Source organism: Ambystoma mexicanum, chromosome 9, assembly GCF_040938575.1.
Source record: "Ambystoma mexicanum isolate Mex_15411 chromosome 9, UKY_AmexF1_1, whole genome shotgun sequence".
Taxonomy (NCBI): Eukaryota; Metazoa; Chordata; class Amphibia; order Caudata; family Ambystomatidae; genus Ambystoma; species Ambystoma mexicanum.
Window position 1 is genome coordinate 385,043,126 of NC_090931.1, and position 25,945 is coordinate 385,069,070.

A 25,945-nucleotide genomic window follows, 5' to 3' on the forward strand; every position below is an offset into this window, starting at 1 on the left:
AGGCAGTTTACCATCGGGCTCTGGTCCGAAGGTGTAGAGTCATCTACAGGCTCTTGTCCCTTTTTATCTGGCATCTGTTTCTCCCCAGACCTGTGTTTGTGTTGTTTTGGTCATGGTTTTTGCAATTTTCCTTTGTTTTTACTGATTTTGTAGACTTGTGTGTCCGTGGACACTGACATCCCTTCTTGTAGCCCCTCCCCCCCAGTTGACGGTGCTGATAGTAATGGCGTTGGTGACTTCCCGTGTACAGTTAATGTTACCGTCGACGTATGGCTTTTCGTGGACAGTATCGTTGTCTACAGGTCCACCATCGACACTGTCGACTAGGTATTTGTGTGGATGGCATCGTTGACGAAGTTTTGTCTGTACCCTGTTTTCCCGTCGCCAGTGGTGCTGATAGGGTCGATGACAGTGATGGTGTCGTCGATGGCTTTTAGGCTACAGCGGTGCCCGTTGCCCTCATCGTCAGAGCACTTGATGCAGGTTCCGACACAGTTTTTGCCCGTGAAGCATCTGTCGTCAGTGAGGTTGTTGATGGGTGGACAAGACGTTCCAATTTCCGTCCTTTTTTCTTTTATAAGAAGCAAGGAAAAGTTACTTTCTTACCTGGTAAAGTTCTTTCGATGGGATGGTCCGACGACGTATTCCATATCTATGACATGTAATCACCACAGCTGTGCTGCTTCGGAAACTTTTTTCGGCGTCTGCGTCCTGCGTCTATGACGTCGATGACGTCGATGTGCCGCTGTCGAGGGCCTCCTCCGACGTGCGTCCTACCTATCAAATCGGATGACGACGCCCCTAGCCTCAGTTGTAGTTTTTTCCCCCAGAACGTGTGACACTAGTCAACTGCCAGTCAGACACAAAGCCTTGCGGAACGTAAGCTGCAATCGCAAAAGAAATTCTGCAGCGGGGAAGGCAGGGCGGGAGCAATATGGAATACGTCGTCGGACCATCCCATCGAAAGAACGTTACCAGGTAAGAAAGTAACTTGTTCTTCGAGGGGATTGGGTCCTCCGACGTATTCCATATCTATGACAGACTCCCAAAGCAGTACCAGAGCAAGGAGGAGGGAAAGAATTTAGAATCAAAATTTAGAATAGCCAATCAAATAGCAGAGCAAAGGACCGCCTTGCCAAAGGCCAGGTCCTGTGCTCGGATGGAATCGAGGGAATAGTGACGTACAAATGTATGTACTGAAGCCCAGGTGGCTGCATCACAGATGTTGCGAATAGGAACACCCCTTTGCAGGGCAGTAGACGCAGCCATACCCCTGGTAGAATGGGCCCGCAAGCCAGCCGGTGGGTCCTTACCCGCCAAGCGGTAGCACTCCGAGATGGCCAAAATAATCCAGCGAGACAAAGTCCGTTTCGTCACAGCTTGCCCCAAACGCTTTCCAGCGTAACCAATAAAGAGTTGATCGTCCACTCTGACCCGGGACATGCGTGAAACATAAAAGCTTAAAGCTCTCCTAGGATCAAGCCTATGGAGCCTCTCCTCTTCTTTACCAGGATGCGGAGGAGGATAGAATGCCGGAAGAACAACCTTCTGGGCCAAATGAAATTCCGTCACTACCTTCGGAAGAAAAGAAGGACGAACTCTAAGGACAACCCTGTCCTTGTGAAATACAGTGAAGGGTGGCTTAACTGAAAGTGCTTGTAACTCACTCACTCTGCGAGCGGAAGTAACCGCAACTAAAAACACAGTTTTCAGAGTTAACAGCCTCAAAGGGCAAGAATGTAAAGGCTGAAACGGGGCACCCATAGGAAACTTAAGAACAAGGTTTAAATCCCAACCGGGCACCAGGAAAGGTGATGGAGGGAACACATTAGTGAGCCCTTTCAGAAACTGTGAAATTAAAGGGATTTTAAAGTAAGAACACTCTTCAGACGAGCGCTTAAAGATGGACAGCGCCGCCAGGTAACCTTTAATGATACCCACTTGCAAGCCCCTGTGGGCCAAAGAAAGTAAAAAGGACAGAACCATGGAGATGTCACATGCAAAAGAATCCACATTCTGAACTCTGCACCAGTCGCAAAACTTACGCCAACGGCAACGGTACAGATACTTTGTTGCTGGCCTTCGGGCCGAAAGCAACACCTCCATCACGTCTTCAGGGAGGTCCCAATCCCTATACCTCAACCTTTCAGAAGTCAAGCATGAAGGTTGAGGGATCTGACCTCTGGATGGAGAACCTGACCCCCCTCCCGTGAGAGCAGATTGTCTCGGTAGGGAAGACGACGCGGAGGGCAGATGGACAAGTCGAGAAGGTCCGGGTACCACGTCCTCCGAGCCCACGCCGGAGCAATGAGGATCATCCGGGAACCGAACTTCCGTAACCTCTGCAGCACTTGCGGGATGACAGGGACTGGAGGAAACGCATACAGCAGCGGGAATGACCACTCCACCACGAACGCGTCTCCTAAGGCTCCTTTTGGAGGAAATTCCCACGAGCAAAACCTTTCGCACTTCCGGTTCACACTGGAGGCGAAGAGATCCACTTGAGGGGTTCCCCAAAGGGCGAAGATCTCCAGGAGAATCTCCTGAGCCAACTCCCACTCATGAGAGATCGTGCTCTGCCTGCTCAGAGCGTCCGCCGTCACGTTTTCGTCTCCGGCCAGATGAACTGCCGAGATCGAAACTTCTTGCTGGATGGCCCAGAACTCGAGCTGCATCGCCTCCCTGCACAGAGGAAGTGACCCTGCCCCCCCTTTTTGTTGAGGTAGTGCATGGCCACTGTGTTGTCCGTCAGGATCAGGACACTCTTACCTCGCACAGTCGGCAGAAAAGCCTTCAGGGCTAGCCTGACGGCCCTCAGCTCCAACAGATTGATATGGAGTCTGGACTCCGACGGAGACCAACGACTGCTGACTGTCAGCCCGTTGGCATGAGCTCCCCAACCCGTGAGGGATGCATCCGTCACGATCGTCACCTCCGGCCAGGGAAGCCAAAATGGAGCCCCCTTCATCAAGTTTCCTTCGACGGCCCACCACAGAAGGTCCCGGGCGACTGAGGGCGGCACCTGAACCGGGTCCGACATCCTGCCGGAGGACTGCGACCATTGCCTCTTGAGCGCCCACTGCAAAGATCTCATCCGCAGGCGAGCCTCTGGCACCAGAAGAATGCAGGATGCCATGAGGCCGAGCAACCTCAAGAACTCGAACGCTGGGAGCGTCTGGGCATGCTGAAACTTGTGCACCAACTGCTGAATGTGAAGAGCCCTCACCTGGGGAGGAAAACACTGCCCCAGGGAAGTGTCGAGCACTGCTCCGATGTACTGAAGCCGCTGTGTTGGCGTCAAATGGGACTTCTTTAAATTGAGGGAGAAGCCCAGCCTGTAAAGGGAGTGGCAGGTGACGGACAGATGATCCAGGACTTGCTCGGGAGAGCTCCCCCTGATCAACCAATCGTCCAGGTAGGGGTAGACGTGAATCCCCCCTTGCCTGAGATGCGCTGCCACCACCACCATGAGCTTGGTGAAAACCCTCGGGGCGGAGGTCAATCCGAACGGCAGGACCCGAAACTGAAAGTGCGAGTCGCCAACCGCGAACCTCAGGTACTTCTTGTGCTTGGGATGGATCGGCACATGGAAGTAAGCATCCTTGAGGTCGAGTGACACCAACCAGTCCTGAAGCTGAAGGGCCTGGAGGACTTGAGAGAGAGTAACCATCTTGAACTTGTCCTTCCTGAGGAGTTTGTTCAAACCGCGCAAGTCCATGATGGGTCTTAATCCCCCGTCTTTCTTCGAAATCAAAAAATAAGGGGAATACCATCCCTTGTTCCTCTCCGCTACAGGCACCAGTTCTATGGCGCCTTTCTCCAGCAGGGCTTGAATTTCCTGCGCAAGGAGCGGATCCGGACTCTGCAAAGAGAGGTTCCCCGGTGGATTGTCGCGAGGCCTGTGCCGAAAGGGAAGACAGTAGCCATGGGTTATGTTCTCCAGAACCCACACATCTGAAGTAATGGCTTGCCACTCTACAAGATGCTGCGCCAGCCTTCCCCCAACCGGCGAACCATGGGACATGGCCTCATGACTGAATGGGAGCAGCTGCAGCGTTACCTGAGGGCAAAGAGGCAACTGCCCGAGCGGCCTTGGCACCACAGGTACCCTGTCGTCCACCTCTGGTACCCCTGTGTTGGCCTCTTTGACTGCCAGCTCCTCTCGCTTTACTGAAGGAGTAATAGCGAAAGGAACCACCCCTCCACTGCTGTCCCCTAGGACGAAAAGGCGGAGGTTGGCGAACTGCAGCGCCCAACGACTTCGCTGCAGCTTTTGAGGTCTGCAACCTCTCAAGGCTCTCGTCAGCCTTGCTGCCAAAAAGGTGTTCACCGTCAAAGGTCATGTTGAGGAGCCGGGACTGCACATCAGGAGCCAACCCCGACTTCCGCAACCAGGCAAACCTGCGTATTACGGTGCTCGCCGCCATGGACCTACTGATGCATTCAGCTAAGTCCAAACCCGACTGAACGGACTCACACATGGCATCCTTACCATCCTGGACCATAGCAAGGAAATCATCCCGTTCGTCCCCTTCGGGAATATGTTCAGCCGCTAATGCAACACAGTTCCACAGAGTGTGTGTGTGAAACGAGACAAGGCACAAATGGAGTTGGCCGCCTGAAGCGCCATACCACCAGAAGAAAACACTTTCTTGGCCCAGCCATCAAAACGTTTGTCGTCCCTATCAGGAGGGATGGTAGGGTACGACGCCTGCTTTGCCGGGGCCGTGGCCGCCTGTACCACCAAACTCTCCGGAGTGGGGTGTCTGGTCAAGTAGCAGGGGTCGCTACTAGCTGGACGGTATTTTCGCGACAAGGATCTGCCCACCGCCGGGAGACTCTCCGGAGCAGTCCAAGCCGCCGCCACCCTTCTCTGTAAAGCCATATGGAACGGCAGTACCGGATCAGTTGGGGGACCAACATCAAGGATGTCCGTCAGATCATCCTGCACAAACTCCCCTGGGGGAGCAGACCATCCCAAGTACTCAGAAACCCTAGCCATAAGGCGCCGGTACGAGGAATCGGAATGAGAGCCAGGCTCAGGCCTACAAAACTCCACCTCCGGAGAGGTGTCCAGTCCACTGGCATCATGCAGTGACTGTCTCAAATCGTCAAACTGACTATGGCCCGAGACAATTTCATCTGGAACCTGACTAGGAACCAGGCCATCAGAATCCTCATCCGCCTCTGAAATATAGTCCAGGTGGCGAAAAGAAGGCACCCGAGAGTGCTTGCTCTTAACCAGAGCCTTCCTAGGGGGTTCTCCCGTGCCACGGGGTACCTCCGACACGAAAGGCGTCGAGCGAATCGGCACCGGCCTCGAGAGAACCGGCATCGGCGCCGAGAGGATCGGCGTCGAGGAAAACGGCGTTGACGTCAGATGCAGCGCCTCCAGCATCGGCGGCGTCGACACAGCCCTCGAAGCCGGAGCCCCGAGCGTGTCCCTCGACGACCTGAGCGTCGACTGCTTCGACGACTTCATCAGAGCCAGAGCCTCGAGAAAGCCTGTCGATGCCCTCGACGGCTCAGACGTCGATGTCTTCCTCGAAGACCTCACAGGTGCATGCGGTCTCGAACGCGTCGAGGACCGGGACATGGAATGGGTACGTCGAGAACGAGTCTCCTTGTCCGAACGGGACCTCTCCCGTTACTCGTGCCGACCACTCTTGCGAGCGGTGTCTCTCGACCTCTCACGACCGACCCCACTCGGGGGCGCGGACGGCTTAGTACCCTGCGACTCAAGAATCGTCAGCATCGGAAGCCCATTCCTCCGGCGTCGCACGGCTGGTGGGGTAAGCGACGTGCCGGGCAGAGTCCTCCGAAGAGGACCTGGAAGACGACCGGTGTCGGCGCTTCCGAGAATGCCTCGAAGAGGCTGAGTGGCGAGACCGACTCCTAGAAGGAGACCCACGAGACTTCCGACGATAACGCGGAGAGTCACCCCTCGAATCATCCGTCGAAAGCCCCGCAGACTTCGACTTCCTGGGCTTGGACACCCGACCTACCGACAACTTCTTCTTAAGTTCGCGTAAGGCTTTGGACGTGAGCGACTGGCAGTCGATACAGTCATCCATGTCGTGGGCCTCCCCGAGGCACCAGAGGCAGGCGTCGTGCGAGTCCGTCACCGACATCTTGGACCCACACTCCCCGCACTTCTTGAAACCCGGACGCAGGGTCGAAGACGAAGTAGAAGACATCTTCACACGAAGGATTTTCACAAAACGAACAGGTTCGAAGAACCGAGAAGAACAGAACTCCAAAGAGTCAAGGCGTTAACCGAGATTCACGAAGCAACACGTTTGCGGAAAAAACGGAACTGAGGCTACGGGCGTCGTGCGTCCTACTTATCACATCGGATGACGTCGGACGAGGCCCTCGACGACGGCGCATCGACGCAGGACGCAGACGCCGAAAAAAGTTTCCGAAGCAGCACAGCTGTGGTGATTACATGTCATAGATATGGAATACGTCGGAGGACCCAATCCCCTGGAATGATGATATTCTATCTTCTGCTCTAGCCCTTTTATAAGTTTTGGGCCAGTCTGCTCTGTCCTCCACCACACTTCTGTAGGACTCCACCTCTGAAGGGGGGTATCTTCCTTCATTAAGCCATAGGGCCAGTCTCCTTTTCTTGGACTTGAGTGCCTTTGTGCTAAAGGTGGTACTTCACAAGCTTCCTGAATGTGATTGGGATAGAGACAATATATGCATTTAGAATGCCTGTCTCCCTCATACACATTTTTGATTCAACATGACTGGCATGCCTTGAAAAGGGCTTTCCGTTTTTCCTCAATTTTTTAAATAGAAAAAGCCCTAATCTGTTTAAAATGTTGAAGTTTTCCTAATGTTCTAAAGAATATTGAAGTATTTCTAGCCTTTTTTCTCCAGGAGAGAAAGCCTTGAAGACTCTTCAGCACGATGTGCAGTTAAAATCTGAAGATGGCCTCCTTGGTGGGGCTAGACACTCTGCGTCCCATTGGCTGAGGCAGAATGCACCCAAAAGGACAGATAGTGCTTTTAAAGCTCACTTTAGTAGCCTACTATAAGCTATAATAAAAATATACCAAGGATTCCCGGCCTGTCGGAGGGGAATACTCAAAGCATGTGAATCCATGAAAGATCCAATGATGGAGAAGTACATTTCTGTCCATCGTGCTCTGGAGCAATGCTATGGTCATGTGCAATACCTTCCTGTAAACCAGCATGGATGACTAGAGATCTAGCCAACGTGTTGGTTAGTGACTAGAAAGGGAAGAATTGGCAATACCCAAGGCTCAGTCAACTCAAGGCCCTTTATAGGGTTCCATGTAATAATGTCGCCACAAAAATATCGCCATGCAAAAATATCGCCGAAAAATGGTCGTTTTTTGTGGCAACAATATTGCATGGAACATGCGGGGGACACCCCTGCAGCCCCCAATTTTTTACAAATTTTTTGTTTTTATAAAAAAAAAAATGTTTTCCCCTGTCGCCATGTATATGGTCACCCAAATAATATTGCACGACATTTTCCCGGCGATATTATTTACGACAACCATATATGTGGCGATATTAATACCCGATACCCTTTATAGCCAAGGCACAATGTATATAAACATCTCTTTGCATTTATAATTACATACATACGAGATGACAACTTGTTTCCTGGTAGCATTGTCCTTTTCCTTTCATATCTCAACTACTTGTGGCAATTGGCATGCACTTTATTCCCCTAATGAGTGTGAACCAAATGCCCACCAGGCCTGTACTTTTGCCAGTTCCTGCCTTGCTTCAATCCGGGTCACCCACATTGCATTTTCACCACTCACTTACGTGGCAAGTTAATATTTTCCATCCCAAACCATAAGGACATTTTTTCAGTAAAGCGTAGCATCTGTGAATGACAAAACGTGGCTACAGGAGATGTAAAGGAGCCCAGGTGGCCAGAAAATTGGTAATTTCATCACTTTTGGACCTAGATTGAAAACTATGCTAAGAAAATCGTCACACTCCTCAAGAAATCATACCAAATTGTCTAACAGTGTAATTCTTTGTGCACAAATTAGTCAACGTCACCATACTCCAGAAAGGGGGCCCCTCCCCCACCTCCTGTACATTTCTAGTGAAAATAGTGGTTTATGAACAAGACAGTTTCTTTCAGGCTTCAGAACACAACTTGGGGGGGACTTTAAGTCCAGACAACCCATCCCTTTCTCTGGAAGGACAGCCTCTACAATGAGTCGACTAAGGCATACCTACTTTTGCCACGGATTATTCTTTAACTTGAGTGCAGACCGTTTCAATTACCTCTGGCCCCTTACTAGATGCTGATCTCTGCCAGAGATGCTGCAAATTCGATATTGCAGTGTTACTAGATTGCCATCCTACCACGTCCCCAACCCCATTTCTTTTACTTTTCAGAATGCTTCCCTTTTAGCTTCCAGCAACCACAGCACCCCTCTATGACAAGGGCTGGGGAACCAAGTTTCGTTGGGCACTTAATTGCCACACTCACCTTTCATCAATCTGCTTTGCTGCTCAACATCGCATCAACCTCTCCGACGGGGAGGAAGGATAGCTTATGGGCAACACGTTTGTCTTGGAAGCAAGACAACGCGGCGCAACACAGGTTTGAATCCCGATCCCACGCTTAGAAACCACTCTCTGGTATTAAGTGTGTTATACATGAACAATAAAATAAAGAACCCCCTCTAGGATTTCAGCATCATTCTGAAAGTGAAGCTACTGAGGTGCCTCAATACCAGCTAAAAGGGCCGGCAGATCAGTGGCTGTGTGCACCGTGTACGTTTGAGGCTTTTCGGAGACACTGGGGCACAGATCTAGGAGACATTGCTAGGGATTCTGGTCCCTGCTCCGATCGCCAGACTAACATCTGACAAAGGTCGTTTGTTGCCCTAGTGGCCAAATGTCCCAGCAGGCCCAGCCAACATAGCACCTGAGCAGGTTTGGTAATGATGTTTGAGATGGCTCTCAGCCTAATGATCCAAAAACTATTGAATGAGTGTCTGGTGATTTCATATCTCAGGAAACTCTTTGAACCAAACGTTCATGCCTCCCAGTATGGTTTACGGTAATGAGTGGAGGCTTCCGACTTCCCCATATCTATCAATTTCCAGATCCTTGTAGCAAACAATGTACAGTTTATTAGAGAAAAAGCGAGCGATTCACAGTGGGAGAAAGTGCAATTAGAGTCGTTTACAAAGGTCAGTGGAGTGGTTGGAGTGCGGAGAGGAAACCGGGTGATTTTGCCATGTTATACCTTGCTATGACTTCTACTGCTTTATGATTTGATTTTTATTGATTAGGGTTTTTTTATAGCACACTGATGTAAATGACAGCCTCACAGATGTAACTGCCGGTGGGCGCTGGAGCATAATCTGAAAGGGGAAAATCATGGAATAGGCAAATAAGTGAGTTACATTCTTAATCTGATGCTTTCTTGTGCCTGTCACTCTGTGCATGTTATGATTATGATTTGCTGTGGTGTTGGTAAATAAAAGCTTATTCTCCTTCCCTTATGGTACCAATATATATAATACTTAATTTAGGAACACATTATCTATGCCCTTTGTGTTTGTAACAATTGAATAAGTTTGTTGATAGATATGCTCTACATTACACCGTACGTACAAGTACAATTAGTTATTCTTAGATCTGTATAGCTAAACACTAGAAGAACCATTACTAAACTTAACTTGACATTCAAGCTATTGGTACCTACATGTCATAAAACTAAGGGGCCAGGCTTTCACTGGAAGGAGGAGGCCGAAACACCCATCCACTCCTTCCTTCTATGTGTATGTGTCCCCCCTGAAGTATCAAACTCCTTCCTAGCCACGGAAGCCAAATGTAGTTGACCCCTCCCACCTTGGTTGGCACAGGCTCCTGATTTTAGCATATACAGGTAACCTCGAGGCAGCCAATGGGAGGCGGGGGGGTGAGGGCTAGGGAGAGGTTGTGGATAGGTAGGGGGGTATTGGGATCACCAGAAAGAGGTTTAGGATTATTGAATTGGATAGGTATGGAAACATAGGGAAAAGAAACCTGCTACAACATACACATGAACCTGAATAGGACAATACTCCTGACAACTCCTGGCGCTAGGCTAACTCCCTCCTTGATTAGGATATAGCTCTCAAAACTCCTGTCTCCCACACCTGTTCATCCCTGAGCAAGCAACAATAAGCACATAATGGGTTATCAGTAGTTTACTGATAACTGCAGCAGCATACAACATGGAAATGACAAAAGCGCAAGCAACAGACATATCTTGTAATAGCATGGTATTCCCATTGAAACAATTGAGACCTTCCTGCCGTGTCCCCAGGCGGAGGTTACTTTCATAGAGATTAGCCACACATGGATAGGACAAAAGCAAGCAGCCACAAACATGAGCGTCCCTTGCGTCCCTCATGAAATATGCCAGCAAAGTACCAAAGTTCTGAAACGCTATCTTCTGAGGTTTGCCCAGCAGGAGTGTGTGATGTTTATTACTGTATTGTTACTCTTCACAGCATGCTGATGAGAGGTGCACAAGAAAACAAACACGCCGTGCGAGTCGCACAGAAATAACGGTTGGATACCCCCTCCAACACTCCCACACTTCCCGTTACACTTAACTGAGGCCTGGGGTGGGCTCGCCGGCACCACGCCAGGCAATGTCTGATCCCGTGTTGGGCAGACAGACCGCCGTGAACCGCTCCGACCGTAAATGAGGGACAGAGTCTTCCTGGGCTCACACCTCACTGCCTGGGCCCTGACATACGCTTCACCTGAACACTGCACACCTGCTCTCCTCCGGGCCGTGCCTGCCACGCCAACAATCACCAACATGCAGCACGAGCCGAGGCGGACTTACATAGCATGCGCGAGCCTGCGCACCCGCTGGCCAACTGAATTCCCATGGAATCATAGGAAATTTAGTCCTTGGGAATATTGTCCTGGGGCCCGTTCTGCAGCCCTTTTTGCCTTCCATTACCCCCTCCTCTAGGGCGCTTCCGAGAACCTGGCTTACCCAGATGTGACCGGTGAAATAGCCTTACCAGACAGTCTGCATGCACTGCCTCTGCAGGTTCCCAAGAATCATCCTCAGGACAAAGACCCATCCATGAAATTAAGTACCAAAGTTTCTTGCCATGCCACTTGGCGTCCAAAATGTGCTGCACCTCAAATTCCTCTTGACCATCCTTCATCACCCTCGGAGCCTTTGTCACCACACCAGGAGCTGCAGGTTTAACCAAAGAAACCTGCAACACTGGATGAATCCTCATGTGAGAAGGCAGACACAATCGCACCGCTGTATCTGACACACATTTTACAATGGTATAAGGTCCGATGAAGCAAAGAAAGACATTTACGAGACCCAAACTACTTAATGTGCTGAGTGGACAACCACACCCGATCTGCCACCACATACTTAGGACTGGATTGTCTCTTATAGACCACCTTGGCCTTGTCCAGATTCTGGTGTGCCTTCTCCCGTATCTCGAGAAGCTCCTGCATACGTTCTACACAATCACAAATAAATCCAAATATTCTTGCAACACCTCCTGCATGAAATGTTGAAAAGATGCAGGCGCATTGCACAAATCAAAAGGCATCACCAAATATTCAAATAAACCAAACTTTGTATGGAAGACCATCTTCGCCTCGTCACCCTTCTTCACCCTGATGAAATGGTACACCCCCCTTAAGTCCAACTTGGTGAAATCTTGGCCATCCTTACCTGATCTAACAATACCGGAATGAATGGCAATGGGAACAGGTTCTTGATGGTGACCCCATTTAGCGCTCTGTAGTCAATGCAAGTCCTTAAGGTGCCCTCCTTCTTAGGCACGAAAAACAATGAAGACGAAACGGGGTATTTGGAGTGTCGTATAAACCTACAGGCCAACATCTTATCTAAAAATATTCGCGCAAGTGTTGTCTCTCTATTTCTGATAAGGCATACACCAGACTGCAAGGTAACCTAGCGTTAGATTCAAACTCGATCACAGAGTCAAATGGCCTGTGGTGCAGCAACTGGGCAGCACTGCCTTTGTCAAAGACACCAGCAAACTCTTGGTATTCTAATAGCAGGGTGGTGACCGCTGGCCTGCTGATTCACTCTTTCCACCAAAAAGGTTGTGGGACCCCCAATGCCAGTTAAATGGGATCCACAATGCTCATTTCCAGAAGTAAATGTCCTTCCTCTCCAGTCTATGCTTGGATTATGTGCCACTAACCAGGGCATTCCCAAGATCACCCCAAATTGGGGAGCTGCAATCAAATCAAATGTAATAACATCCTCATGACCCTCACTAAACCACAACCCCATCTCCTGGGTCTGGGTGGTAATAGGACCTGATGTCAAACATGAACCATCTTCCGCCTGCACCAACTCGCCCTCTCCTCCTTGATTCTCATGCGGAGTTCGAACTTGGTTGACAATGCAAGCCATAAAATTTCCAGTAGCCCCAGAATCCACCATTGCAAATACCATCTCCTTACTGTTTGCAAAAATCAAAGTCACCAATAAATTAATATGGTGAGCCTTAACCTGCATGGTATTAGCCACTGCAAACTTTGCCTCCTGCTGGCTTGGTATAGTCGTTCCCCCACTTACCGAGCCCCTTCTTTTACCACCTCCACCCTTCTCTTTTCCCCAGCTCGTGCGGGTGGTTTGGGACAGTTCCTGATGTAGTGCCCCAACTTCCCACAATGCACACACAAGTTGTTAGTTTTCCCTTTTTCCCTTCTCTTCCACTGACAAAGGTCTCTGAACGCTTCCAATCTTTAAGGGTTCCCCCTGCTCCCTTCCAGCACGTCCCCCCTACCTCCCTGCTTCGGTCTAGACGCACAAATGGCACCCCATCAATCCTCCTTTTCTCTCCCCTTTGCTCACGCAATCTATGATCCAAACACAGGGCCAAATCAATGAATGCATTACATGACTCTGGTTGTGGTTGCACATGAGCTATTGCATCCTTTAACTCTTCTCTCAATCCTTGATAAAAGTAAACCGCTTGCTTGGGTTCTGGCCACGCCGTCTCAACCACCAAGTGATTAAATTGCATCACATAAGTCACCAAATCCTTAGTACCCTTCCTCAGCACTAATAACTCTATCCTGGGCCAAAGATACATTGCGACAATCGAACAGTCGTACAAATTTCACTGAAAATCGTTTCCAATCATAAGATCGGTTCATCCTTTTGTACTAAAGGAATTGCCCAGGCTGCGGCATCCCCCGTCAAATAAGAAATAACAAATGCTGTCCGGGCCCGAGTTGACTCAAATGCTGCACAGAAAGTGTAATTTGCATTGCATCAAAAAAGTGGAAAACTTCCTAGGATCCCCCGCAAATCTCTCGGGGGGGGGTCTGCCAACGGAACTCCCAAGTGTTGCTGCACCACTACTGTATTTGATCGACTAGATGGCCCTGCAGTTGAAGCCGCCGCCGCCACTCCCTGAAGCGCCGTTCCCTGAGCTATCAAACAAACCACTAACCTGCATTTTCAATGTAGTAGTCTCCTGCTAAGACTGCGTCAACTATGCCTGAATATCCTGTAGTGCCTTTAGCACCTCTTAAGGCTGGATGGGACCACATCTGGCTTGGGTGGCGTTAATATCCCAATTTGGGGGTTGATGATTATGTCACGCCCCTGGAGTATCACAAAACTCCTTCCTAGCCACAGAAGCCAAATGTTGACCCCTCCCCACCTTGGTTGGCACGGGCTCCTTCTTTTAGCATATACAGGTAACCTGGAGGCAGCCAATGGAGGGGAAGAGGGTTAGGGAGAGGTTGTGGATAGGTAGGGGGTTTTAGGATCACCAGAAAGAGGTTTAGGATTCTTGAATTGGATAGGTATGGGGAACATAGGGAAAAGAAACCTGCTAGATCATACACATGAACATGACTAAGACAAAACTCCTGCCAACGCCTGATGCTAGGCTAACACCTTTCCCTGTATCCCACACATGTTCAATGGTGAGCCAGCAACAAACATTAGCACATAATGGGTTTTCAATAGTCTAATGATAACTGCAGCAGCATACAACATGGAAATGACAAAAGCGCAAGCAACACACCTTTCTTGTGCAATATCATGTGCAATATCACGGTATCCCCATTGAAACAATTCAGAACCTCCTGCCGTGTCACCAGGCGAAGGTTACTTTCATAGAGATTGCCTTACATAAGCAACTCCAAGCAACACAAGGATAGGACAACAGCAAGCAGACACAAACATGAGCATCCCTTGCTTCCCTCATGAAATATGCCAGTAACTTTCCAAAGTTCTGAAATGCTACGATTCTGCCTTCTGCAGTTTGCAGAGCATGAGTTTGAGATGCTTATTACTGCGAAACACACATACGGCACTCAATTGCACGTGTTGTAGCTCTTCACAGCGCACAAAAAAACACAACGTGCAAGTCACAAAAAAATAATGGCTGGATAAACCCGCCAAGACTCCCACACTTCCCGTTACACTTAACTGAGGCCTGGGTTGGGTTGGGGGGGGGGCTTGCTTGCACCTCCCCAGGCAATGTCTCATCCCGTGTTGGATGGACACACAGCCCTGAACCGATCCGTTCCGTAAATGAGGGGCAGTGTCTTCCTGGGCTTGCACCTCATCACCTGGGCCCGGGTCCGAACACGCTTTTCCTGAACATTGCACACCTGCTCTCCTCCCGCCCGTGCCTGCCACGCCAGCATTCTCCAACAGGCAGCATCGGCCGAGGAGGACTTAATAGCATCCGCGAGCCTGCGCACACGCCGGCCAACTATATTCCCATGGAATCATGGGAAATGTAGCCCTCTACCCGGTCTTGCACGGGAATACTGTCCTGGGACGTTTTGCAGCCCTTTTTCCTTACAGTATGTTCCCATGAAGCTTTCACACTGTTACTTGGTCACTCTTGGGACGCCAAGCTTTATTAATATGATTTTTTTATGTTTGAGAAATTAAACGCATTGCCTAAAAAATGCCTCCAGTCTTGAAAGGGTTTGGCTTGAGCACATCTTGAGTCCATCTCAGAGCCATACTCTTACAGTAATTAATACTTATTAACCTTTCTAAAAAGGAAAATAAACCCTCCACCAACAGACATCTTTGAATTTAACTCCCAAGTACTTCTGTACTCCAGAGCAACGATTCATTTTTCCTGGATAAACAAACTCAATCAATCACAAACATCGCTCTCCCTTTAACCTTGCTTGAATCCTTGCTTGTTTTATTCCTACCGTCTTACCCAAACACCGCTGGTAGGGATATTTTGCAGTATACAACCTTTGTAACTTAACATATAAACATTTAATTGCACTGCAGTGGAATGTTCTGCTTGATGGTTGGCAGATATTGGCTTAATCATGACCGCTGGGATTGCTCCTGGCATCCCTTAAGACCACTGTTTTTTCAACTCGCCATGCCATGCCATTACAGAAAGGGAAGGGCCATTTGAAAATAAGGATTGGCCACAACTCAAAAAGGTGCAGTCGATGTGGAGACGCAAGGTACCTTTCTTTCTGCACAAGACCACAAGCAACCCCAAATGTATTTCAGCCTCATGGGCGCCATCAGTGAGGTGTAGCTTGGGTCGGTTTGGGACCTCGGTATGACCCCGCCCCCCCCCCCCCCCCCCGACTCCCTCGGGGTGACATTGGACAACAGAAGGATTCTGTTTCACAAAATGTTGTTTGAATCCAGTTAAACATTCTATGGTTTCGAGTATTCGTGTGTGCGTTTTCTTTTTATAAAATGGGGCCTTGTCAGAAATACTCATGTCTTGGATTGAACATTATTCTAAAATGCTTTACCGACTACATATGATGTAGTCTGGCTTGCCTACAGAAGATAGGTTGTCTATATTTTTAAAGCACAAACCACTCTCTCCAATGGTGGTCAGAATGCCCCATGCAAGTAATCAAATCTGTGAATTACTTTGGGTGGAAAGTGTACAGTTAAAGGAAGATGGGCGAAGGGCACTTGCATACACTCCGAAGGATTGGATGCAAAAATAATTACTGTGAGACAAGGGTTTAAAATACATTATTTGGCCCCCAATTTCTTTTTAAATATTTTGGGTGGAATGGGGCTAGCACAGCATGTTTTCTCTGTGACTCGTCTCAGCTTGAAAGATTCATCGTTAAGTTGTACAAATCAGTCCAAATGAACCCATATTTCTTGTGATTCAGCAAGGACCCTGTGATCAGAATCCATCCTTCCACAGCCAGAGTGTCTCTCTACATTGTGTCATTGCGCAGTGGGAATATGTCAGTGTACCTATGCACGCTTATGGCTTTGAGACAACGTTGTTTGCAGTCTTTCCCAAAATGTATTTGTTCTAGCTGTCTTTTACAACCATGCTATTCCAGCATTTTCCTTGGCTTACACCTCTACTATTTGTATAGTGTGCATATTCTAAGCTACCAAACATAACCTACATTCGACTTTTTGAAAGAGAAAGGATTACGGACAAAGGTCTTAGTGTGAATCACAGAAAGTGAAACAGGTACTAAATACAATCTATATCTACACAAAAACAGAGGAGTTGCTAACTTACCTCAATTACACTGTTTGCTCCAAGGGTGAGCCAATTTCATCCTTCCAGTTTTGAGACTAAGCCTAAAAGATGATGCAACTATAGAAAAAGAGCCCAAACACCCTTCTGCAGTGGACAGAGGAAGAAAAATCCCCATTTGTACCGTAGGTTCCAACATGTATATCAGAGTAACTAACTGTTTATTATTCCAATTTCAGTGCTTCCCCGTAAGTACTATACATTTCAGCATTACCGTTTGCCCTTTTCTAATTGGCACTATGCTTTCTACACTGATTCTAGAAGCATGCAAAGTATCGCAAATTCCACTCCGACCTCTCATTCCATTTCGTACCTGTACACATCTTTCATGTGTGTAACGACCTTTGTAACGACCTCATCTCTTCGCTCCCTTTGCCGTTTCCCCTCTACAGTTGACTGTATTCTCTCGCAAAGCAAGGTCTAGCAGGGGCACAGTAAGTTGCTATTTGGTCAAGCCTTGCCACTGGTAGACCACTACGGTGGTGAATAGCGCAGTATAAAAATCTTATAACATGTTACAGGCCTCAAAATCTGCACTCGCTAGTGATAACTGACTTTTGGCTAGTAAAAAATGGTTTGCTGGTGCTTTTGGACAACTGAGAAGGTTAGTGCCATGTCAAGCCTGACTTGTACCTTGCAATTGTAAATACGTAACCAGGCATATACATCAACACATACAGAAAGGACTGTTGCGTAGGTTTGGATTGTCGTGACTCACTTCCCGTAAAGACAGGTGGATTGGGTAGAGGAGTTAGTTGTAGGTTTCCCATTTCCTGCTATCTTACAAGTAAGTGTTCCTTTCAAATTTCTTCTTCCACCTTCTTGCATACTACTATGAAAAACCGCTCAGACACGATGGCAGCAGGGCGGGTGAAGTTACAAGATTCTATGCCCACAATTAACTATTACAAATTAGGTTTTGTCACTGTTTATTAGACGGTCACTCAACTCGGGGAGTTCCTGCCTCCCCCAATCAAGGGGATGCACAACAAAGCGCTTAGCAGATTCAAACTTGATCATGTTTCCAACCTGTATAATACCACTCTGCTTGTACCCCTTGCATCACAAATAAGCCAGGAACCAGGCGGTGTACAGAATATTATATTTTTATTTAAATTTAGACAATTGATAGCTTCACCACACTCACCAACTCTGTGGCACAGCACAATCACATATGCAATTGACTTGCATGTATAGACTGATATGCATTTCTTACTAAACTTTCAAATGCAACAACACAGATTGATTTTCAGATCCTAGCACATGTGGGATATCTCTGCACATAGGAATACTTTAAAAACACACTGTCATAGGTTTATTTAGCATAATGCTCTTTTCTCTCAGCATCCCTACCCAGGCATCGGTTATATGTGACCCCTTTTGTTTTGAAGGCAAGGTACAGGGAGTGGGAATATATTGGGAATTTTGTTTGGCTTTTATTTTGAAAGGTAAGGTTTGGTAAATTAACTCAAGGAAATTCGTTTTATAAACACACATTCAAATGAAATGCAGGGCTTTGGGATTCTGGTTTTGGAGTAAAGGGGAACCTTTTTTTTCGGAATACACTACATTCAAAAGGAAATGCAGGGTTTTGGGGATTCTTATTTTGGAATCAAGGTCCCCCCAATAGGCAGCTCACACCTCAGGCCTCTATTCGCACCAAGGTTCCACCAGCCACAGGCATCTCTCAGATAGGGCTCCCAGGTTTCCAAGCAGAAGTCCCCAGCAAGTGTATAGGGGTCTCCTTTTCTCTCTGTGCTTTTGCCCTTCTGTCTTTTTGTCTCTTTCTCTGGGTTTGGCTCTATCCCGTTTGGTCTTCCTGCTTTCCCATGGTGTTCCTTGGTTCTCCCTTTGTAGATAGGAAACTGCTATTATAGAGTACTCATGATATGGTATTTATAATGTGTTTAATACCCAGAGGTTTCCAAGCGCGGAGCTGGGGATCAAACCTGTGGTGCTCTGTGTCGTCTTGCGGCCAAGGCAAGCATGTTGCCCCTGAGCTATCCTCCCGAGACACAGCCACATTATAAATATTCCCACGTTGTGGATTGGACATTAATTTTCCTTTCCCTCCCACCAATCCGGCCCCTGCCAGCAGATGGGGCAAGGGGTTTTGGAGGTCTGTATTATGGATAATCAGGGGAGGAGAGAAATGCATCATTTCAAAATGACCTTTAAGTTACATTTTTGTTTTCTCAAAAAGTCACAACATAACTTTCTGCAATTTTCAGATAACTACAAGAAAGTATATATTTTTGGATTTCATGTTTTATGATGGATCTGGTGGACACTAATTTGATTTCGGCACCACCTTGTTGGGGGCAGCCATAATTTATGGTTTATTCATGAGCTGAAATAGTTAACGTCACACTTCAGAAAACACACATTCATTGTACTTTGCATCAGCACACCAAGTTTTGTATTTCTCTGACGTATAGGAGTGTCACAAACCCAGTTTCAATTACACACCCTGCATATTGTTAATATTTACATAGAACCGACAGGCTTTTGGTATCTTTGAAATGAGTCCAGAATGAGCCCAGCACAATGCACGGTTCTATTAATGAAAGGGTGTCCCATGTTATTTGAATGGCAAGACATTAAGCCTCTAGTTTCACATTTAGATCACCCCCCTAACAGTTTTGTTTTCTCCAAAGTCACATGACTTGGACATCTGCTTATTTATTTATTTTTTAGCGTGCAGTGTAAAAAACATACACACTTTTGCTAAAAAACATAAAAATACCCTCCATTAACAGCCAGGCCAACTTCCTCCGATGGTTATTCCCTTCCTTTGTGAATCTTTAGCCTGGCTGTTACATCACTTTCAGTTAAATCGTAGTTCACATTTCCTTTGCTGTGTGTCCCTAGGAGGCTTCCAGATTTTTTACCATTTGTTCCAAGAAGGCGCCTAATCTTCGGGATATCTTCTGATTTGGGTTATTATGGGGAGAGCTTCCCACCATGCTTTGGCATCTAGGCCGTTGTCTGGTTCTAACACTTCATGAAGTAACTGCATTCTTTCAACTAGTAGTTCTTTACAGAATAAAGTTAAGTGACACAGGGTTTCAACTTCTCCCTGGCATAGGCGACAGATGTTGTCCATGATCATCCTGTATCTTACCAGGACTTCCTTTGTGCGCACAATGTTCAATTTAAAGTGCAAGATCAGATCTCTGACGCAGATTTTTATTCAGGTACATTGGCAGGATTCCAGGACAGTTTGTTAATTTCTTTGTCGGATTGTGGGTTTGAGATGATGCACGAGCCGCTTCCGTCTGCGACCAATCCACTGAGAATAACAGATTTTGTACTCTCTTTGGGTTTTCACAGAGGCTGATTTTGGTGGTTCCTATATTAAGCAGGATTTCCTGACATTTATTTTGCCATTCTTCTAAAGGCCAGCAGGCTGTTTTCCCCATCTCCGTCTTCAAAATTTTGTATTGAGGTGGGCAATCAGGACGTTCTATTTTCCCGAATGTTGATAAGGCTTTCCATGTCACATGGACCCGTAGCGAGAAAAGACCCAGCTCATGCCTGATTGTACTTATTGGCAAGGAATTCGATAAGTTCAAAATCTTGCCTCAAGCTTGTCCCAGATTACCCATGGAATTCTTAGCCCAGTTTCTCCCGCATACGTGATTGATGGCGTTACTTTGGCCTTATAGAATTCCACCAATGGTTTTACCGTGAATTTACAGTAGTAGTTCTTCATTAGAAGGGCTTGTGCAATCAATTGGTACATTTTTACTTGGAGATGCTCTATCCAAGGTTTATCACCCCAATCTCCGCTGATTATCGCTCCCAGGTATTTGGTGCTTTCCGTAGTTTGGATTACGATGTTTCCTAGGAAGCATTTGAAAGTTTTTTTTTACCTTTGTTTGTGATTTTTTCATTACTAGGATTTCTTATTTTTCAGCATTGATTTTTTGTTTGTTGATGTTAACATTTTTCTAGTTCGTCAAGTTTTTTCTGTAGTCCTATTGCCGTCAGGTCCAGCAGGATTATATCATCCGCATAGAGCAAGTGTCCGATGGAATTTCCTGCTAATCTTGGTGAACATGATCTTGCTGGCTCCAAGTTGTCTCTCATATCTAGAATGTAAAAATTGTATAGTATGTCTCCTAAGGGACACCCTTGTTTCAAGCCTTTAAGCGTGTTCAATGGTTCGGTAAGGGTGCCACTTTGATCTAGACGCACCTGCATACTCGTTCCCGTATACAGTGCTTTTATGGCCATCAGATCTGATGGACATCCCTTGCTCTGCATTTTAGACCATAGGATGTTTCGATCAACTCAATCGAATGCTGCTGCCATATCTATGCACGCTAGATAGATCTTATCGTTTCCTCTCAGTCTTTAGTTTTAGTAGATTTATTATTAACAAGTTCAATCCACAGTCTACTTTCTCAACAAAACCTGCTTGTCTGCAGTCAATATTTCCGGTCTCTTTTAACCACTCTAAGTCTCCTTAGTAATATACCTGCATAGAGTTTGCCCAGGACATCCAACAGTGATATGGGGCGATATTTTTCTGGGTTCGTTTTGTCGCCTCTCTTGAAGATCGGAATTGTTATTACCCTTTTCCAGGAGTCTGGGACCTGCATGGTGTTCTTTATTCTTGTGAATAATGAGAAGCACATATCGGCCCACAGTTCAGGAGTTTGCTTTAAGATTGAATTTGTCAGGCCATCAGGGACCGGGGCTCTAGATGTATTCGCCTTATCAATAAGGTCCAAGATTTCTTGTTTTTCCAAGGGGATCTTCCAAAATGCTCCTTCCCTTTCTCTTTCAACCTCTTCGGACTCATTTTTTACCTGTCCATATATTATGTTAAAGTGCTCCAGCCACTGTGCTTCATGTATAGGATTTATTTGTTCCGCTCCTTGTGGGTTTGTTTTCTTGTTTATTATTGACCAAAAGAACCTTGAGTTTTTATTATTCAGTGCAATAAGCATGTACTCCGAGTCCTTTTGGTAAAGGATTGCCCGATGTGATTTTACCCAATGTTGGTAATGTCTTTTTAATTCTTTTCTCTGGTTTGCTGCATCTGATGATTTAAATCGCCTGATTGTCCTTAGATCTTTCGCTAGTTTTCGGTTTCTTTTGGCCAGCTCTTCATTATAATTGTGCACTCTTGTCACTTTGTTTAAGACCGTCTGTTGGCCTGATACTCTGAAGGCTGCCGGCAGCTTTCATAATCTACTTGATTGTTCGAAGTCAGCTGCCATTTAGTTATCTCGCTCTCCAGTTTGGCTGCTGCTTTTTGCACCATCAGTTTGAGCCGATTCAAACGTTTATTAGTGTTGACTTGGTGAACCCATTTTGTTGGATTATTGGGTCTTTGTTTTTTCATATTCAGTTCTCTGCATTTAAGGAGTAGAATGCTGTGGTCGCACTTTACTGATGGCACTATCTTTAGCGACACAATTGTCCTAAATGTTTCTAGATCCACAAAGTAGTAATCTAGCGTTGCTATGGCATTATGTGAAGCCCATGTTTTGGCTCCTTCCAGATCGCCTGTGACAGCTCCATTTACCATATGTACATCTCTAGCTCTCATCACTGTCAGCCAACTTTTAGCTCTATTAATTTGTTTCTTATGTTGTGGCATATCAGCTCTTCCTACCTTAGTGCAACAGTCTATATTTAGGTCCCCACATAATAATATCTGCGGCACAGAGTATTTTGCTCTTAATTCGTCAATATTCGTTGTAACAAGCTCCAGAAATGTTTCCCCATCTTTAGCTGTAATAATCCAGTATAAATTAAAGATTATTCGGGTTTTGTTGATTTCCGTTTCTTGTGGGTCATCTTGGAGTATAATTATTTGTATTAGTGGTGACGGTGTTAGTACCCTCACAATTTTGCCCCTCCAATCAAATTTGTTAAGGTTCAATAGGCCCGCCGACGGTCTCCTTTTTGTCCTTTGCAGGCTTTGTTTAAGTAACTCGTGAAGCCATCTAGAACCAGCGCCTCCATTAACCAACATTCCTGTAGACATCTGCTTATCTATGTTGTCTGTTTATACACAGTATTTGAAGTTCCATTAGGATTCTCTGGCAGGCAGTTTATTGGAGTCATGACTGTCCTGAAAGGTCCGTTCTGTTGGCTGCCTTATCTGACCCTACCAGAATTTTGATCCAAAAACGGTTGTATTTCTTTGGATTTAACTGAAACAGACCTGTTTTCCTGTTAGGCCTCAGACAAAGGTCTTGGAGGTCAGAAATCCAGATACACAGCAAGGCAGTTCTGTGAGGGAAGTTAAAGCAGCAAGCTACATGCATAATTCTGAGAAAAATAGCATTAAGTTGAAAAGATGTGTTTTACATGTAATATTTTACATCTGTCCATGTTTAAGGTATTACTAATATAATAGTTGAAAAGACATGAGTCCCTGCTGTATTGTTCACACATAGGATGCAGTTTAACATGGGAAACCGATGCCCATTTTAAAACTCCAAATAAGCTTTTCCATTTAATGTCAGTTTTTTTGTTGGACTGCCAAGTGTTTTTATTCGGGTCAATGAAATGTCACTTTGCTTCACTTAAGATTTCCAGATCACAGTCTTGTATTGCATAACTTCAATTTAACATGCTGCTATCTATCTTTTTCAGCCAAATTGTGCCTTTTCCCTATCTTATGGAGTCAAGATTTGCAGCAACACATGTCTTTTGGAATTCATTGGGCACATTCAGTCGTTTTCAGCACTATGGCACACTCTCCTTCAGCTGAGTGCCTTTCCATTTTGGCAAAGTTGAGGGAGGCCCCTTTCCAATCATTCACTAGGCCTCTTGTTGGAAAACAAAGTTTTGAACTGGCCTGCATGTTCCAATGGGTCTCACCCATCAGCCAGCTTTACTCTCACAATAGGGGCCTTAAGTGGCCTTTTAATGTCTGTCACTCTGGGGCTGAATTTGCACCACACAGTTTAGAAGGTATGACCCTCCCTTCCCAAAACGGCGGTCTCATGGTAGGAGAGAAAAGGAAAATAAAAAAAGAGCACAATTGAACGCAAAGTAGCAGATAAAAATTGAAAGCAGATCAAAAGTAATTATTTAATATTTCAAACTGACTGAAAGAGCATTATTTCCAGGTATAAGGGAAATGCAAAGACTGGCTACTTGGAACCACATTAGGTATGATGGGAGGCACCTGCACTTTGGGCCTTGATCATTCACCAGGCCCGTTAATAGCAGCACCACTCCTCTCTGTTCTATAGTTCCCCGGCCCCCCCATTGCACCTGGCAGCTGCACTTGCATTGCCCCCACATACAATGAGGCATCTATCAGTGACTCAATGTTTCCCCCCTGACCCTGCCGTAGCTGTTAGCGACGGTGACCTCGATTCTGCTCTATGAAACCTCACCGGCTGCTGCTGCCGCCAAATTCTATTGACATGGTCCTGAAAGGAGAAAACTGAGGCACATTAAGGATATCCTATGAAAACATACTGGTAAATGTGGTGGAGGAAAAGATGAGGAGACCGATGTGACACATTGTTGCTTTATACATAAACCAGAGGGTGGTTGGGATGAGGATGGGCCCATGCCTGAAGTACACTATTAACATGAAGGCAAATGACACTTCAGTGGAGCTGCAGCAGTGAAGAATGTGCAGTGCTGATTCAATGCTGAAGCAAGCAGGTAAACTGCTTGAACAATTCATATACATATAACTGTACATGAATTGGGCCTTGAATAGATTAAATGAGTGAGTTAAATGCTCTGTTCTGTACCCCCCTCCTACCCACCACCACATTGAACAATGGGTGCACAGGAGTATGAATGAAGATAGGAGATTCCAGCCCCTCATTGCATAAATCACCTGATAATGTCAAGCCCATTTAGAACTTTAGAGGAGGAGAAATGTAAACAGTATGTGAGAAATGCAATCGATTCTTTTAACTTCCCATTTGCCCAAAAAACATGTACTCTGAATCCTCCATAGGATTGTAGGACGAGAAAGCCACGGGTATTTGATTAAGCAGATTCTAGAGAGTGTTGGCTTGCACAGTGAAATGCAGTGACTGTGTCGAACTATTATGTAAAAATAACTTGAAAGATATGGTGTGGGTAGGCAGTGGAGGATGGTAAACACTGACATGCAGGTTTATTTTAGCAATTTGAAGTAGCTATCTTAGATCTCTGTCCTCTAAGGATATTTTTCTAGTTTTACACCTCATGCACATTCAAACCGTAACATAAAATAAAATATGTAGTTTCTTACAGAGAGTCTGCCTACACTTGGCAAAATGCTTCAGATCACAATATGTTCAAATACAAAAACTTTTAAAGCATTAAATGAAAACAGCAAGAGAATCAAACATTAATAGAAATGTCAAATAGTCAGCAACAGGCTTTCATGATCTAATGTCTATTTGCAAATCTCTTTCTGCAGCTGCCCCTTTCACCCAGTTGCAAAGCCAATCTACAACCTAGCCAACTACATTTCTGTCCAGTCTGTTGATCCTGTCCCCTTTTGTAATCTTCTCCTGAATGATAGATTGCTTGCCCAATATGACAATGCATTACTTACCGTAAAAGCATTTCTGATGGTTGTATCTGCTTAGATTCACATGCTGTGCATAGGTCCGACATCCAGTGGTCACTGCGGAGTATTGCATTTTGTTTTTCGTAGTCGAAAAGGGGACGTCGACAAGGCGTGTCTGTAACACTATCCCTATAGTGACGTGCGTTGTACCCACAATCCCTCACGCGTCGAGGTCCCTCTGTTTGTATTTTTCTGCACTGAGGGAGCCTTCTAGACGTGAGTGAGTACAGAAAAGAGAAATATAGAAAAGGATGTCTATGTTCCTTCCATCCGAGCGGGGAGGAAGGGTGGGCGCATGTGAATCTAAGCAGATACAACCATCAGAAATGCTTTTACGGTAAGTAATGCATTGTCTTCTGATGTTTGTTAATCTGCTTAGAATCACATGCTGTGCATAGACTAGCGAGCAGTACCCGGAGTTGGCGGTGGGTTATGAGAAGGAACAGTAGAGAAAAGATGTCTTAATACTGCCTGTCCCACCTGGGAGTCAGATTTAGAGTGTGCATCTAGACAGTAGTGTTTTGTAAAGGTGTGCACAGAACTCCAGGTAGCCGCTTTGCAGATGGACTCAAGGGGAACATTTGCAATGAATGCTATGGAATCCCCAGTGCCTCGAGTGGAATGTGCTCTTGGCTTGAAGGGTAGTTCTCTCTTAGCAAGAGTGTAACAGAGTGATGCATTGAACAATCCATCTAGATATAGTGGACTTTGAAACTGCATCTCCTTCTCTTCCTGCTGCCACCGAGACAAAACTGATTAGTCTTTCTCAGTGTTCTGGTTCTTTCCATGTAGAACATGACAGCTCTGCGTACATCTAGTGTATGCAGAC

General features: G+C 46.3%; 1 protein-coding gene across 2 annotated transcripts in view; it reads right to left on the reverse strand.

The window, feature by feature from the left end:
• Positions 1-25,945, reverse strand: part of RABGEF1 (RAB guanine nucleotide exchange factor 1) — a 618,943-nt gene that overhangs the window by 85,779 nt on the left and 507,219 nt on the right. The gene's annotated exons all lie outside the window — the stretch shown is intronic.